This window comes from Coenobita brevimanus, chromosome 6 (genome assembly GCF_032717465.1).
Source record: "Coenobita brevimanus isolate Jiangsu-jjx chromosome 6, ASM3271746v2, whole genome shotgun sequence".
Lineage (NCBI taxonomy): Eukaryota > Metazoa > Arthropoda > Malacostraca > Decapoda > Coenobitidae > Coenobita > Coenobita brevimanus.
The window spans coordinates 53,718,179-53,737,745 of NC_136959.1; positions in this window are offsets into that span (position 1 = coordinate 53,718,179).

Here is a 19,567-nt window from a genome sequence, read left to right on the forward strand (position 1 = left end):
ACTTACTGTATATTCGGTAATGCGTCCTTGCTTACTCAGGTTTTTTTTTTTTTTTAGTTGTCTCTCTTACAGTTGCATCTACTTTCACATTTTATTTTGGCGAACACAAGACGATTTTATTTAGCTGAAGGGGAGTCATGGGATCCCGACTCTTAAAACTGTGCCCACAAACCGTCTGATGGTCCCGTCTTTATCATTTCCTTGTGACTCGCACCAGACAGTCTTATTCAGTACCTGGTGAAGTGTAAGAGACAGAATGGTAACTCCTTCAACCAGATTATTATTATTATTATTATTATTATTATTATTTATTATTATTATTGGTATTTTCAGGGTATTCACCGTAGGAAGGGTTAAATATAGCCTTTTTTCCCTTCACTGTAAAACGTCTGCCTGAAGATAAATTAAATCGCCTGGTAGAACTGAATGAATGAACTAAAAACAAATTATTCACGTATTTATTTCGTTTTCTTGGAGACCTGCTGATCGAGAGGGGAGAAAGAGAGCAATATTAAACTCCTTCGCTACTACAGATCCTTCCGGGGTTAAATAGAATGGTTTATAAATAGGAAGAATAAAGTGTCAAAAGACGTCATGGAATTGGATGGTTTAATATTAGTGAATATCCTTGTACCCAGCTCTGTCAAGTATTATCCGTATTGCAAAGCTTTCATTTTTATCTTCACCCTGTCGGCATAATCGCTGCCCACACCATTCCGTATTTTCCCCATTAACTGTGTAAAAAAAAAAATAGTTCGTTCTGCGACTCAGGTATGTTGCAGAATTATTTACATTAGTTATATAAAGAAAAATAATTAATCGGGAAGATGGGGTCGATGGAAGAGATTATTTAATGTGCATATACCGTACTGTTTATGGTGGTGGCAAAATCGGAGTTGTCCTCGGTATCTGTTATTCATTCGTATTTATTTTCATCTGTACGGCGCATCAGCTAGGAAAAGTACAGAATCAGAGGTACAGATGGCTTCACATGTGAGGTGGAGCCAGGATTTCAAAGGCTGGATTGGTATGTAAATGATTGTGTGGCTCATTTCAATCGGCATGCTCTTTGAAAGTTCCGCTTTTGTGCTTTCCCTTCCTTTGTTTCTGAAGCTTACCTCACCCCGTCCCTTGGGTGGGAATTAGGGTGGGGATGATGGTGATGACGATATTCCCATTTGTGAAATTATTATTCCCTCTTGCCAATATATTCATTATAGCCCCGCATTTTTTTTTTTTTTTTTTTTTTTTTTTTTTTTTTAATAGTATGGCACTGTACCACTATGTTATTCTGACGAAGCCTGTGGCATTAACTATAAGCTTCTGCCCGAAAATTAACATACTCGTATGAATCAACTCGTTACGTACTGTAGTCTGACTCTTAGTGTAAAATGCAATTAACAGATATACAGTATATATATATATATATATATATATATATATATATATATATATATATATATATATATATATATATATATATATATATATATATATATATATATATATATATATATATATATATATATATATATGTGTGTGTGTGTGTGTGTGTGCGTGCGTGTGTGTGTGTGTGTGTGTATGTAGGGTTTATACTTCTTTTAAATTATGAAGTTTCTGTAAAGGCTAATAAAATATCAGTGGGAGGAGTTAGTAGAAAATAAATTGTATATTTGCAGTCACATTAAATCTGAAGTGTGCAACTTTTATGGTACACCAGCACAACCTGTGTGCCAATCCCTGAGCTGCATAATACCCAATAACCCCTTTACATCGAGACGTCCTTCCAAAAAGATATATAAAATTGTGTGGAAAGGGAGTAATAGAAATACTACTTTACATTTTTTAAATTCTATCACCGCACTGAAGGGGTTAATGGAGGGTTTGTAGACATCCATCCTAAGCCAAAATTAAACAGTTTGGTAGGATTAAGAAAGTACTACAAAATGCATCATCGTAGTGAAGGGTTTAATAGTGGCCATGTAGAGTGTGGCGGGATATTTGGTAGTTAGGATGGAAACCGTCAATGCGTGGACAGTTGACAACCAGGATCACCTAACACATTGCTGCATTGGTAAGTGTACAAAATTGGTACAAAAAACAAAACTGGTGGAGCACTGTACAAAACCGGTGCATTGGCCGGTGTACAGAACAGGGTATGTACAAGTTTCCATACCACCATCTTGATATAACATGTAGTCGAAAGTGCGTCTTCTTCTGGATTAGCAGAATAAAGAACGTAAAAAAATTATAATAATAAAAATAAACAACACTCAGATGTCCCAGGTTCTGATTGGCTGGTGTAGTAGTGACGTCAGCTTGCTAAGAAATGACATCATTGCTAGCTAAACGTGACGTCAGTCGTCGGTGCATAAATAAAGCATGTTACTATGGCGTAAAATAAACACTTCTGGTCGAAAATATTGTCAGTCTGTCAACAACACTTTTGGTCGAAAATATTGTCAGTACATCAACACTAAACATCTAACACCGTTGCAAGTTCCCAGCTGACCAGTGAAGAAAAACTGGTCTTTGTAAAGTATTTCGTGGCGTTATATTAGAAGCTGATTACACAGTTTTATGCAGGATTACGGTATTTAGTGCAGGTAGAAAAACTGTCCACGTGCTTAAGTCCTTCAGCCAGAAATTGTTACATATTTTATTCATGCAGTCTTCAGATGATGGTATGTGTGTTAGGAGAGATTTTTCTACCTGGATGGTTTCGATGTCGCCATAAATTTACCTCCACTGCTCGGATGCTCTTGTAACATGGAAAAGTCACCTGGGAGCAGCAAGAATAAAGTTAAATACAATAAGGTCTGACTTCCATGATCTTTTGCTTGCTGTAAGTTGCTGTGAGCTGAACTGAATCGTGTGGTGTTGGCAGGAGTAAAATACAAAATTCTTAATGCTCAGAATAAGTTTAAATGGAAGTCAATTTTGACACGTCTGCTGCAGTTGGCTTTTCATGAGTTGACTAAAATCGCCTCGGAATGAAATGCTGACTTTGCAATTTGGTGTCAAGATTTACGCCCGTTATTTCTCGGAGGCTGGTATGATTCTGGTGTGGTGTTAGCTGGATTAGAATACTGGACTTCATCCGATCATAAGAGGGGTGATGGTAACAGTGTTAATTCTGATGCCCCTGCGACTCGCTCGTAGCTGAACAAAATCGTGTGGTGTCAGCTAGAATAAAATACTAGAGTAGTCCCGAGCATGAGAGGGGGTAATACAAGGTTGGTATTATAAGAAGGAAAGCTGTCGGTGTCGGTTTATAATTCTGTAGTTGTGATCTTAGTGTTGATGAGAAGTTAAACGAGTTCGCCGGGTCTCTCCCTAGTGGCAATAATTCGTCAGTCGGTAGCAGGGATTAAATAAAGATGGTCGTGGTAGTGGAGAGGCTAATGGAGACTTTCTAACCTGTTCACCACCAAGGATCTCCCAAAAGTTGCATAATTTTGGCATTAGCAATAGTGATACATATACTCGGACATCATTGCATTAAAGAGGGATGATGGAGATTGCTAAACCCTTCACTACGATGGATTTTTGTCGAGTTGCGTAAAATCGTGTGGAGTTATCACGAATATGAAAGGAAAGAGACGTCACGGTATTTAGAGGCTGAGTTGGTATTAGTCTACAGGATCGTTATATAGTGTGATGCAGTTCTGCTGGCGTGTTAACTCCCCCAGTACAGTTGTCTCCTGTATTTACTCTTGCCACCACCAGACGATTTTATTCAGCTCAAGGGAAATATCTGTTAGTGAAAGGGTAAGGAACTAACTTCATTAACCCCGTTGTTGTATCTCCCCCTCCCCCCTGTTGAGTAAAATCACCTGGCAGAACCGAGAATAAAGTGAAGAAGGGGTCATTGTGCTGAAAGGGTTTGTGGCCTCAAAGAAGTATTGTTTTCCGTGTCAATTTACACTTTTTACTGTTATTTATTTTTTTCATATTTATTTCTTGTGTGAAGGAAAATTCGGGAGGTTGTTATTGTGTGTTATTTTCTGATTTTGATAGTGTTTAAAATGTATAAAGTCACCGTTTCTTGAATTTTTTTTCTTTTGTAGTGAGTAGGTAGGCATTGTTTACCTTTCTTAAAATTACACACAGATTCCAGTACGGTAAAAAATCCAATTACAGTATAAAATGTGCGTAATGCGCTTTGCTATTGCGTGATTGTTTTGGTAAATAAGGCAAGTTGGTGGTGATTAACACTTCCTAATGGGTAGCCAAATATTACACAGCTGTCCCTTAAACCTTCAACTGCTAGGATTTATCTCTGGTGAATAAAATCGTCTGGTGTTAGATCAATATAAATCCCAGGTAACGGCTGCAGACGGGATTATCTGAGATAGTTTTTGGAGCCGTTGACTGATGATATTTTTTTCGTGTTTGAAGATAGTCCATTGGTTATCTTGAATGAAATACTTAAGTCAGCCAACCACATCGAAAAGGTCAACGTACACACAGCTTCTAATAAAATGGTAGTTGGTCCAATGTACTAAGTTTGTATATGGTTTGTTAGTACGGATTGTTTTAGTACTTGAGCCAGGGTGACGGTGTAGGATCCCAGTGTTTGTTAACGAGTAGCCGGGCAGTGTACACATGTCCGCCAATTTACACTTTTTTCCCGTAAATTATTTCTAATCTGAGGTGCGGGGGTGTAAGGTTTGTTATTCAATGACTGTGATGGTGTATAAACCCACTGTTTTTAATGAGTGGCCAAGCATTGCACACCTGCTTTGAGAAATACACGCAGATTCCTGTAAATTAAAGGTTGATTCAGTGTAGGGAGTGTCCATGTAGTTTGTTATGGTGTGATTGTGTTGCTGGAGAATGCGTGGTGATGGTGCATTATGGGGGGGTGATTTATGGCGCTGAGATGAACCATGTGTTGGCGGCTTCGGCGTAACTGTCACTTCGGCGCCACACTCATGCACCCTCCCACCCTCACCCTCACCACCCTACGTGATCCCTCCCTCCCCACCCGCACCACCCTACCACCTCTCCCCACCGGCACCACCCTACCGGCACCACCCTACCACCCTTCTCTTCCCGCACCACCATACCTGCTCCTCCCTCCCCTTCCCCCCCCACCCTCACTCTCATCATTCTACCCTATCCTTCCCCTCCGTCCCTCCCCCACCCCTTCTTTCCCCCCCCATTTCGTCCCTCCCCCACGCTTTCCTTCCCCTTCCCCCCCTCCGTCCCTCCCTCACCTTTACTCTTACCACCCTATCCTGCCCTACCCTTCCCTTCTTTCCTCACACTCACACTCACCCATGCATTCAAGCGCTGCCCCACCCCAGTTGCGATTTTTTTTTTTTTCCAGTGTGCTGTGAAACCTCATTATTTAGGTAAAGGAACAGGAAATTACGGTTTGCCTCTAACATAACAGTAATACTGGGAGGCTACCGCAAAACTGTCGCTCTGAAACTTCCCCCATCCTTATCCTTACCCTATCCTACCCTATCCCTCTCCATTCCCCCCTCACTTTACGCTCACTCATCTTCACCCTGTCCATCTCCTTCTCCCTCATTTATCCTCACCCTCACCCTCATCTTCACCCTCACCTTCTACACCCTCACCCCGATCTCAGCCTCCTCATTCGCCCTCCCCTCCCCTCTCCCCCCTGGCCTCCCCTCTGATTCCTATTCCCCACTGATAATGATTTCGTTAGCATTGATGGCTGCTGACAAGGCGCCATTATGAAGTCACAAGGAAGGACATTAATATTTGTGTAGGCTGTCTCCACTACATATATTGCCTCTGTCTACCATGGGACCACAGAGTTTTTTTATTTATTTATTTTTTTGAGTTATTTAGACAGTATGGTGACGCTGCATCAGGATTTTAATAATTTGTGCGTTAGGAATATCTGTCCATGTTTAAGACGGATTTTGAAGTATTATTTCTTTCGGAATATTAATAATTTGAAGCAAGAGTTTCTCATGTTGCAAATGTTTTGGTAAATTACGTGATAGTATCCTGTCATTATACTTGGAATGTATAGAATGATGACAAACCAAAGCAGCATGTATTCCTAATAATTTATTTGTATCAGAAAAAAATACCGATGTAACTCAGGTATTATGAAATGAGTATAAACCTACCGAATATTATTTTCTGGGTTCTGAGAATAAGGCGAGCATAAACACGGCTTGTGTAAGCATTAACCTTTGGATGTCAGCAGTTAGCTAGAATATAAAATCCAAGCAATGCTGGTCAGTGAAGGGTTGACAGTTGACGTATTTGAAATGGTTCCTGCTTCCGACTGATGTATCTCTAATATTGATGTCCATGTCCCCTACAATAAACCCCGTTCCTCGCCTGACAGTCACCAGCTGATGAGTGCAAGTGTGCAATATAGAAAGGTATTGGACATTTGCCGTCTATGGTGTTCTGTTGGGCGAGGTACTTCACTTTTTGTACATATATAAAGGCATTGCATGATCTTGTATAAGTTATATATCTTAATTTGGGTCGACAGATGGCGTATATGGAGTAGTTCCTGACTCCTCTGGTTCTCTTTCGTTTGCTGATGTCCCCTATATTAGTTTGTGCCCCGGCTGACAATCAGCAGGCGATGAGTGCAGGCAATGCCGTTTTTCTTACTATATGCTAATTACGCGTTTGCATAGGGCCCCCGAAGCCACCAGGAGGGCCCCGAGCTGCCATTATTGTTTTTTTTTTTTTTTTAATAGAAATTAAAATGTGTGTTAAGTCACTCTCTATTCATGAAATAAATTTTGTAGGGGGTACGGTGGACCCGCCAAGTATTGTAGGTGCCATAAAGTGAGTAATGTAAATAGTGTATTTAAATAAGAAACTCCCGAAATTGCAGCTATCATACGACGATATCATCGACGACTTTGCTTCTAAAAAAGCCAGAAAGCAGAAGTTTTGAAGACGATGATGAATACATGAGACTGTGTTCATGCAGATCTCTGCTACTGAGGGGATACCAGCCTCCACCTGCTTACAAAACACAGACCCAAAATGGTCATGAAAGGGGCTTAGTGTTACATGTATATAGATCCACATTAACCGCAACATATATATTATTGGTTTGTTATGTGTTTTATCATCTGCACTTTTGTATGGATGCTAGTGTCATTATGTTCATTCTGTGCAGTGGTTTAATTTATTTTATGTTCATTCTCTGTAATGGCCTAATATATGTTTAATCTGTGTAAGGGCCAAATTATTATTTTTTTTGGGGGGGGGGAGGGGGGCGGGAAGGGATATTTTATACTGTATGTTTTGCATTATCAGTTGCAGTGTTAGCCTAAATCTTGATTCCTTAACAAGTTTAACATTTCCCAAGATTTAAAATAAACATTTTAATGAAAATGCAGCGTTGTCTCATTTATGCGCAATTGGGAGATGTTGTAATGCAGATGCGGTAAATCCTGTAGGGGAGCCCCGGTGTGTCCCATTTATTATCATTTTCTGTAGGTTTAAATTGCTGCCGTCAACTTGAAATGTTTGATTTGAATTTGAGAGGAAAAAAAAAAAGATGTTAAGAGTTTTTCACGGACCTATCCTCTTTTCCTCTTAAAGTTCACCAGATTGATGCATTTCAATGTTAAAGGCGTGCCCCCGGACCACCTTGGAGGGTTTGGAATCCTCAAACCATAGTTTCACAAAATAGGGCCCCCAAACAGCATTTCGCACAGGGCCTCCAAAAGGCTAGAAACGGCACTGAGTGCAGGTATGTAGAAACGCATTACATACCTGCAGTCGATGGTGTTCTCTTGGTCGGGAATATTTTTACCACAGTGTAGGCTTAGCTATCTGTATCTCAAGGATTTAGTATTGGCCAGCGATTTCTCGATTAGGTTGTTAGTTTTAGGGTTTTTAGAATAGGTATTTGTTTTATCTCTAATAAATAATGTCCAAAAAAGATAAAAAATACAAAAATAAATAATGAAAAATAAAAAAATAAATAATGAAAAATATAAAAATAAAAACAAAATTATATATATATATATATATATATATATATATATGTATGCCTGTATATATATATATATATATATATATATATATATATATATATATATATATATATATATATGTATGTATGCCTGTATATATATATATATATATATATATATATATATATATATATATATATATATATATATATATATATGCCTGTGTATATACATATATATATCTGCCTTAATGACCAGGGGCTTCGGCCCTAATGGTCCATAGACACACACACACACACAAAAAAGGAAGTGAAGGAATAATTTTTATTTTTAAGCTTTTGAACTACGTCAGGTGTCTCCTCCCCGAGCAAAATCGCGGGGAGTTAGTAATAATAAAATAAAATAATTCGTCTCTGTATGTGACCATTGTTTTTTTTTTAGTCCATACGGTATATCACAGAAAAAAGAAGAATGCGTCTTAAAAGTTCCATTGCGTCATATAAAGATGTGTCAGTTTGTCCCGTTTCGTAGTACAAATGCTAAGGATGAGGCTGTGATATTTTCCAGCACATGGCCGATTAATAACAAGGCCTGACCGTATCGTACTTGCGGCGTGGCAGGGAATGGGGTGAGGCGGTGCAGGATCGTGGAGCGTCATGGTACTGGCACACCGCTGCGGCCTGCAAAATGGCGGGGGCAGGTGGTGTGATGCAGTGAAAGGATAGCCAGGGAGATGAGTTTTTCTGATATGGCACTGTTTCTGCTTGACATTTAAGGCACGTCACTTACTTTCCTTCCTGGCGCTTATATGGAAGAGCATCGTCAGTAGGAAGAGAAACATACCAAGCGTCTCGCAGTGTAGGAATATTAGTCGCCGGAGGAAAGGGAGAAGAGAAATAATCGGGAAACTTTTGTCCTCTGTAAACACGACACCATATCACCCCAAAGTCACTTCTTATCTGATGCTTTGATGTTTGTGGTGTGGTGTTAATATGGTGTAAGTACCGTACATAGGCCGCATACATATGCTCGGTTGCACGCACGTTCGCACCACACACACACACACACACACACACACACACACACACACACACACACACACACACACACACACACACACACACACACACACACACACACACACACACACACACACACACACACACACACACACACACACACACACACACACACACACACACACACACACACACACACACACACACACACACACACTGATATGCATAAAACGTACTGTGAAAAAATGACTTGATTTATATAATTACTAGCCGAAAAGAGGGCGGACCTTTTCGGCTAGCTCCTGCGAAGGGCTGATTGACCCTTCGGCCAATATACCTAATGTAACTTTTCAGCATACAGTTAATCCTAATAAATTATGTACCAAAACACTCCCTGGATCACGCTGATTCAGAATATTTATCATATGTTGGGGTAGACCCTAAGGAAGCCGAGTTTATAGGTAACAAACATACAAACGTTCGCCTTTGTTATTATAGATTAGTTCATTTAGTAAGATGATGCATATTTTGTTCGTGTTGCCACCAGCCGATTGTATAAGTTGAAGATAGATCGTTCGAGTTAGGTATTGATCGCAGGTGCTGTATGTCAAGGAGACTTACGGATTCATTCAGTTAATAGTTTATTATTATTATTATTATTATTATTATTATTATTATTATTATTATCATCATCATCATCATCATCATCATCATCATCATCATCATCATCATTACTATTATTATTATCATTTTTATAATAATAATAATAATAATAATAATTATTATTATTATTATTATTGTTGTTGTTGTTGTTGTTACATCTTATAGGCTACTTAACAGTAATTCAGTGGGTGTGCTGTATGTAGGCTTCTCTGTTGCCCGCAAAAATTTGCTGGACAAACAAACAGTTTTTCCATCACAGAATGTTTACATACCGTTATTGAGTCCACAGCGGCCAATTTTCCTTTAAAAAAAAGTCGAAAAATGGTTGTCTCATCTTCGCGTGTCGCGATTTCTGAAAATTTTCTTCCGTCGCATTGCATGCGGTTTCCAAAATTTTTGTTTGGTATTTTTCTGACACTCCTTGGGCTTACCACGACCTTGTGCAGAAAGCAGTAGGTAGATATCTATTACCATATCTTTCTCGTGAAAGAAACAAACAAGCGTACAGACAGACACACACCTGCAGCTTGACTTTATTATTTAGATACCGTGGTATCACCAGGAGAAAAAAATTATAGATTTTTCATGTAATTGGTTTTTATATAACCATATTATTTATGTATGTGAAAAACCTTGATTAAAAAATGTTATTAGGATTGTTAGATATATCATTCGGGTGTTTGTTGCCACTGAAGTGATGAATGCGTATGATTTGATGACAAGATCACTACAAGAAGAGTACTGTATATATAAGCAACAATATATGCTTCTTTAAATTACACGAAGTACACTCTTTACCCACACCTCTTCTTACCTCCCCATCGCCACCCTACCGCCCACACCCGGTCTAATCGCAGCCGCCACCATTACAAGCAGTATACAGGATACTCGTCATGCAGTATTTACTACACAGTTCTAGCTTCCATCCTCAAACCCTGCCACACTATAGTCACTTTATCCTTTGCTGGAACTGGACAATTCCCACTGACCTGAACACTAAGTTGCTGTTGCATGAAATTTGATGAGCCCGAGTTATGAGTATCCTTGGTTACTGCTAAAATCGACGCTGGATTCAAACTACAAATGGCCATCAACTGAGCTGAAAGAAATTAAAGATATTTGTCAGGTTAGAAAAAATTCGCTATAGTCAAATGGACCCTCTAGTCTGATTACACCTGGCCGTTAATTGAAAGAAAAGGGGTTAAGGATTTTGTTAGGTTAGAAGAAACGTGCTGTGCAATTTACTTCTCCACACCTGCCAACTGTCACAAGAAAATTGGCCGTAGTATTAAAACAGAGAAGGAGAAGGGAGATGGAAAACCACAAATTCCGATGGTGATTTATTGAACGTTTGTGAGAAATCTCGCCATGGAACGCATTCAGTAGCGACGTAGAGACGCCAAATACACCTTACAGTCATCATGGACATGGGTTTAACAGACGGCTACCCCTCGCGCTGCAGTTTTACTCTTAAATCTACTGACGCATTTACTTTCTTTATTGTGGCTAGTTCCTGACGATTACATTAAACTTATAAAAAGCCTCTGGTATTGTGGGAGTTGATGGAGTGAATGAAGACTATACATAACCTATACAGCTGGAAAAATCACTTATGAAGTTGGTAAAAACGATTTATATACACCATCGGAGTGGGAGGGTTAATAGAAAGACTCACAGGTAAATTATGGGGTAGTTCATGTGACACTCAAACCATACCTAATGTGCGAGTAACTTCACCTGTCTTCCTACTCTCTCTCTCTCTCTCTCTCTCTCTCTCTCTCTCTCTCTCTCTCTCTCTCTCTCTCTTTCCATTTTTAAGTTTCTGGGACTCCCTACAGTCTTAACCATTCCGCCCATTTTTAAATTTCCTGTCTCCCATTACTCTTAACATTTCCCTTTCCCCTCCTGCATTTTGATACCTCACAGTATAAGGTAGCCAGCACGTCCCACATACACCCTGGCACCACCCTGGCCGGAGCATGACCGCGTGTAGAGTTGTGCTGGAAGGGGTCTGGGTGCTAGAAAGTTTTATTATACCCGGACCAGGTGCTAATGCTACACACTGAGGGACGCATTGTTGGAACTGAGGCCACGAAACACTGGACGGGGACGATAATGCCTGAAGCGATGACGATGAGGGAACATGTCTGGTCTGGCTGTATCGGTTTTGCATCGTGGGATGTAGGTTGATCAAACAAAGTAGAACAATTACTGGTGTTCCACATACGACTCCGAATATTTGACGATAATTCCTGAAGCTTGTGATAATAATGATAATGATGGTGATAATGATGGTAGAACATGTTTGACTTGTCTGTAATGTGAGGTGCTGGATGATCACTTTTAGCATCAGGGAGGCGGTGGCCGAGTTGGTGGAGAGTTGATCTACTGTACCAGTGGACGCGTGTTCGGTCCCGGCTGGGGCAGGGAACAGTATAAAGGAGTTGCATTTCGGTAAAGTAGACTTTACTGGTCTATCAAAGACCCGCCATGGCGTAAAAATACCCTTGCTATTATCAATACACCAATCCTGCATGAGGCAGCCCTAGCATGTATTAACGCCGAAGTGGTGACAGGTGGAGATTTATGCTACGCAAAAGGACTGCTGGGCCTCAAGGAACGGGCTGCTAAGCCTGTGCCCAAAGTTGTACAACAAAAAAAAAAAAAAAAGTCATTGACTTGTATACTCATCTGCGTACTCAGTTCTAACCACACAGCCATTAGTTTCGTGGTCAGTAGTGTGGCACACATAACCAGTGCAGCTGATGGAAGATGTTTACAACTGTACCCTGTAATACAGAGAAGAGAAACAAGGAGCAGGTGAAAGACTATTTTGAGCAACTAATGAATGAGACTGAGGAGAGCAGAACAGCGGTAAATGTAATTGGCTATGGAGGAGGATAAAGAAGGAGAGTGGTGCCTGGGGATGTGACTGAGGCGGAGGTGAAGGGGTCGGTGAAGAGGCTGAACAGTGGGAAATTACCAGGTGCTGATGAGGTCACTGCAGGGAGGGTAAAATTTAATGGACAGAGTGCAGTCAAAAATTGTGGGAAATATAAAACTTACTGAATTGGAGTATGGCGATGGACTAAAATGAAAAATAAGGCATCGGATTGAAGATAGCTATGTAGTTTTTTTCTTTGCATTATTCTGGCATCACTCCGACAGCCACCATACGCTTCACAATCGGTCTGAAGTGAATATTTAAGGGAAAGAATGCGAAAAATAAGACCACGTTAGGTAATAATCAGCTACTATGGTGACTTAGTTTGTCATGGAATTTGGTTAATCCCTCCAGTACGATGACGGATTGTACATTTTTTTTTTTTTACCACCGGACGATTTTATTCAGCTTAAGAAGGACCTCCAGACGATTTTATTCAGTGTATGGGTTTTTCTGTTTCATTTTTTCTTCTTACTGGGGGAGTTATACAACCTTCATCAACCCCATCACTGCTAAAAATCTAGGGTAAGTAAAATCGTCATGTGCTGGGAAGAAGAAAGTTAAGAGGTGTGTACTGCATCAGGCTTGGCTAGGTTGGGCTGCTTGATAGATGCGATACCTGGCTTCCGTGGGTGGGTGAGTGTTGGGGTGAGTCAGTTCTCGTGACACCTCCATCCACCTCCCCTTCCCCCTCCTCTCCACTCCCCTCCCCTCCCCTCCCCTCCCCTCCCCTCCCCTCCCCTCCCCTCCCCCACCTTCTCCTCACTCTCCTTCCCCTCCCTCTCTGTTCCTTCCCCTCCTCTCCCTTTAATCCTCCTTCCCCAACCATCCCCTCCATCCATTTCCACATTCTTCCTCCCTCGATCCCCCTCCCTCTCGTCCCGTCTCCATCTCACACTTCCCCTCACCTCCCCATCCCCCTGCCTCACCTCCCCACTGTGTCTCCCTCTGTTGCGTCTCCCTTTTCTCCCCCTTCCGTCTTATTTACACCCCTTAACCATTTCAGTCCGATTATGTTTTTATTCAGATTGAGCGACACCTCGGTTCAAAGAGATTTTTTCAACTTGTATTTAACCTCATCTGCGGGACGATTATTTTGCTTTTGCTGCCACCAGACGATTTTATTCAGCCTAGGACAGACCTCTAGTTGTGAAGGGGTTGATGAAGTCTGTACCTAACCCCTCCAGTTCGGGGGGAATAAAAAAAGCGGGTGTAATCGTGTGGTAGCAAGAGTAAAATTTAAGTTCCATCACCGGATTGAAAGGGCCATGTGATAGAGGACTGTGTGTGTGTGTGTGTGTGTGTGTGTGTGTGTGTGTGTGTGTGTGTGTGTGTGTGTGTGTGTGTGTGTGTGTGTGTGTGCAATGATTCTGTTCCACCTAAGAGAACTTCCTTAGTCTCAAGAGGTAAAATTGGCCGTGGCACCATAAGTTCCCACTGCTTGATATTGTTCAGGAGAGTGAACATTTATTAATATTATCCGGTGATGTGCAGCAGGTACAATAATTTTCACGTACCCCAACCCTTTTTACTGTCAAATATTTTCTCATTTACTCCCCTCATGGTCGTGTCCTCCTTAGTTTCAGCTAGTTAGACGATTTCATTCAGCCGAGAGGGAGTCATAGGAGCCAGGGTTAAAAATCACCTTGTTCTTGTTAGTGCTTGTTTATGTGGGTTGAATCATACTACTAATTTTTCCTGTGATTTGGCTGAGGGTGTGGCTGGTTGGCTTTCGTTTGGCTCAGTTTTATTCGTTTAATTTTTTAGGTTGGGCTTTTGTTATTTCCTCGCTTAGGTTTTAGAGAGCATGACTGATATTGGGAATGGTGTGTGTGTGTGTGTGTGTGTGTGTGTGTGTGTGTGTGTGTTTTATGTTAATGAATATATCTCTGTCTGTAGCCAGTCGCGTTAATTCCAGAAGGGTTCACACCAACAAATTCACATTCATGTCACCTTGTCTTCTGTGATCAAGCTGCTCTCCCTCCAGATCACTCCCTTTACTCCATTTCATCCTTCATTCATCACTCCATCTGATCACCCCCTTCCCCTTTTTTTAAATTGCGTATAAATTGTAGACGTGTGTAACTTTTAATGGAAACGTGTCATTTTATATAATATTGCCTGTACACATATACACATGAAAAATATGAGCAACAGAAGAACAAGGAGAAAGTAAACACACACACCGTTGTATTTGCGGTGACTTCGATGGCAATTTGTAAACGTTTATATATGTCTTTTTAATTGTGTGAGTGTAAATGTGTATGTGTGTAAGATCGTGTGTGTGTGTGTGTACGTGTGTGTGCGGGGAGTGAATGGTGGTGGTGGTGGTAGAGCCAACATGCCCCCCACGCCCAAATATAGCAGACCCCCCTCCCCCCACATCACTCACCCCTCTTCCCCCCTTCTTCCCCCCTTACTACAACTACCACCAATACCATTAGCTTTCTTCTCAAACATTTATCGGCATCACTGTAACTGTCACAATTACATCTCATTTTTCAGCATCACTGTAACTGTCACAAGTACAGCTATCAATAAATTTAAACGTAACTACTATCACATCTGTTACCAGCGTATGAACAGCAAACCTACTGCAACCAGTAATTTTAAACTACCACAGTCACAGTAAATACCGCTTCTATTACCACAGTAACGACACATGGCCTACAGTCATTGTATCACAAATTACCACCATCACAATAATACCGCTGCCACCAACATTGTATCCCCCATCGGTATCTGCCACAGTCACATTAGCTGTCATCCTCACCATCATCGTCATAGTAACTCCTATCACTGGTAACTACTGGCATTACTATAATTGATGGTGCTGGAGATGGACGCCTTCATGAGTTGGCACCGATATAACCAGGCAACTCTGCTGCCCGTATATACAAATGTCCTGCAACTCCCTCCCTACCCCTTCTTCCGGGGGATGATGGGCTGCCGGAAAAGCGGAACTTCAGCCTGTAGTCCACCGGAATCACATTGACGAGGAACCTGGGGCTACAACAGCAACAACTACTGAAATAGCTGCTTCCTTCACTGACTACCTTCATTTCAATAATTACCACCACCACTAATTACCTCTGTCGCAGTAACCACCATCGGCATCATCACCACAGTACCTTTCAGTCACAAGATCCCCCTCACCATAACACGGCTGCTTCAACCATCACTCGCACTTCCAGCATCACCACCACCACCACCATTTTATTTCCATGATTAGTGTAAGAGCTACTATCTTGATCCTAACTATTAATATCAGCCCTGTCATATTTTTTGCCAGCAGTCATCACTACAGAGGTAATCGCCATCCTGACTCAAGGCAAATACAACTGCTCGCTTAGTCATTATTAAGATTTATAGATGGCACCATTACCACAATTGCATGTACACCCACCACCACAATCACCACACCCACCATCATTGTACTGCACCATTACAACAATTATTACGACAGCAACCGTCACTACAGACACTGTTGCACTTGCTACTACTACAACCACCACTCACTGAACCACCACTACTACAACCACCACTGTACATAACCTCACATTTTCGAACGCTAGAAAAACCCATTATGTTCCCCAGCGTTATAGCAACGACCATCAGTTCAGAACCCATTACAAACAGCACAGGTACCGCCACCATCACAATATCATTACTCACCATCACCTCATCAACCAGCAGCACCACCACTGCTACCCATACTTGAGCAACCAGTACCGTGCGACGCAGCTTTACGTTATTCAGCCCACCATTATCTGATACCTTCAGGAATTGATACGGTTATTATTTTTCGTAATATTACCATTATGTTATAACAGTAGCAGCAACAAAAACAACAGCTACAACAACGATAGCAACGACATCATCATCATCATCATCATCTTCATCATAATAATAATAATAATTATTATTATTGTTATTATTATTATTATTATTATTATTATTATTATTATTAAGTAGATGTGCACTTTCCTCCGCTACTTTCAGAGAAAGCATGGAAACTGCATAAGGTACCCAATCCGCGATATGCATGCCGAATTGAAAGCATAACCAAATATTATTACTGCTTCATAAAGGGCGCTAGTATCCCGATGTAAAGGCCACGTGATGGCAGTGGCGGTATATGTGAATGAAATGAGCGTGTAAGTGTAACGAGTTTCAGCCACACTGTCCCATTCTACAACATATACTAAGACAGTAAAGCGGTATCTGCCTTCCTTCTCCTATTTTGTGGCCTATATAAGGTCTGGAAGGGAGGCTGATCCCCTCAAAAAATTGTGGTAGAAAATGTTATGTAGTGGAAAGCATTATCAAGGAACTAGACGAGCTGACCTGAAAAAACGCGCTGAAATGCTTGTCCTCACTTTCCCTCTATTTCTGGTCGTTTTTATTTTGTGGAGGGGCTGACATTGGGGGGTCACGCTCCCCAAATATCGCTTTACGGCAGAGAGCCCATTGTACAACGTGTACTAAGATATGAAAGCCAAGTTTGTCCTACTTTCATTTTTCTGACAATTTTTATTTCTGTGGAGGGACTGACCACCCTAAAAATCTATCTATGTATCTATCTATTGCCAAACGCCATAATCCCGTACGGGGTGGCCATTTGACTCTGAGTTATTTGTTTTACAGGGAGGGGCACTAACCCTCCACCAACCTACTTGACTCGTAGGGAGCACGTATGGTTTGGTTATATGGTTACCACCTAGCATTGTAAATGGTTTCTTGGCTTACAGAAACCATTTGGCTTGTCACTCAATGTAAAGCCACCTGTAACGGAAAGAAAAGCATTAAGTAGTGACAGGAAAGATGGGAGAAATAGGAAGAGAGGAGGGCAGGCACAGATAAAGAATGATAAAGGCTAAGGAAGAAGTAGGCAGCACTACATCAAGTGAGTGGATGATGGTCGCCACCACCCTAAAAATCATGGTTGGAAAATTGCATATAGTGGAAGACCATCTGAGTAACCAGACAAACTTACCCTGGGAAGCTTCATTCGGATCCATCAAATTGCCTGGGAGTTAAAGCACACACACACACACACACACACACACACACACACACACACACACGCACACACACACACACACACACACACACACACACACACACACACACACACACACACACACACACACACACACACACACACACAGCGGCCTAGGTTGTGTTCATACAGGTGAAAGTTACTAGGCTAACATTGCCCTATAAAACCTTAGGGAAAAATCGTTTTTCAGCAACATGAAGCAAGGGATCCGTATTAAGGTACATTAATGGATTTATTTTGCCACTGTCCAGTAGATACACCGCTTGATGACTCACACAGTGTTAGAAGTTTACCATAATGTGTTAAGACTGACGGCCGTATTATTATAACTGAGATAACTGTGTACGGAAGCCCCAAGTTTATGACGGTCAGTTATATATCACCTTTGAGGATAGGAAATGGTTAGGCTGCATTTAATTGTATATAACTGTCAGCAGCGAGGTTGGAAGGTCAGACTTGATTCATTCTCCATCATTGTTTTCATTATAATTGTTCAAGAAAATGTACACATGCCATACACTTTACAGTTTAACATTTTTAATCAAATAACGCGTTTTACTGATTTATATAGCATTTTCAGTCAAATAACTCGTTTTAATGATTTATACTTGCACCTCCAGACGCCTTTATTCCACATGTAAAGTATCTGTAGTACTGAAAGGGTCAATTAAGCCCGTCGCCAACCCACACCAGCTCGACAATGTCTTCTAAGGTGAGGAGAACCGACTGAAGGTAGGAAGAATTATATAAAAGTTTCGTCATCTGATTGTAGGGGTTAATAATACGTCGGTTGGTGTGTGTTGAGGTGGTGTGCACATACATCATACTGTGGCAGGTGATGTGATGCGTCACGTCCGAGTTGGCAGAGGAAATGGAATCCCAGTGTTACCCTCACACGTGTGCTTTTAGGTCGCAGTCGGATATCTTTGACGGAAACTGTCTGATCGTGTTAGTCGGGGTAAAAATTGGAAGGCCAGCTCTTTTCCTAAGGCAGCCCGTGTCTCAGTGCCGGATATAACGCAGGTGACGTTGAGAAACATAATACCCAGATCGTGGCCAATAGAATCGTGATGTTCTGAACATACACGATCAGACAATAATGCATTAAGAATATGTCCGATTCCAATTTTAATGTCGATTCCAACCGTAGTGTCACGAAGTCTTTACCATCCCTTCAGCCGACATTTCTTTCCCACTCTGTATATGACACGTGGCAGATCTCCATCAGGCTTACTCCGCCTCGCCCGGCTGGGTTGGCACTGGAAGGAGTACGCCGATTTTTTCCCCCGCCGGAGTAAAATAGCTACATATCCCACCTCTCTCTCTCTCTCTCTCTCTCTCTCTCTCTCTCTCTCTCTCTCTCTCTCTCTCTCTCTCGCTAAAATTGCAGTAACTCCTCCCAGTCGTAGGTACCTTTATCAACCACCACTCATGTTCTAACGTAACATGTCCCCCAATCATTTTATTATAATTCCTAAAGGACCAGTAACGTTTCAGAATGCATTAACCCATTAAAACGTATGTCCTTATGACAGTATAATTATTACCCCGACCAACACCATCAGACAAGCATTCATTAGAATACCGGTATATTAGATCCCAGTTTTACAGTCGATTCCAACCTCATTACACTGATATGACCAAGAACTGAAGACTTAATGTAGGGGTCAGAATAACATTTGGTGGCGACATTGTGGCTCGGTGACAGTGGGTTCGCCTTACGCTCTGCCATGCCCTGATTGTATGTTCGAAACCCAAGCAATTATGGCCATACGAAGTAAGTCCTGATTTTAAAATATTATCCCTTCATTTCACAATTTTTTGGTTCTTACCGATGACTTCCATAGTCTGAAACCCACAAAAATGCTTATTACAACATTTTGTCTTTTACGTGCATAATTTTCAGCAAACACATCCTCTCCGTTCATAATGTTGA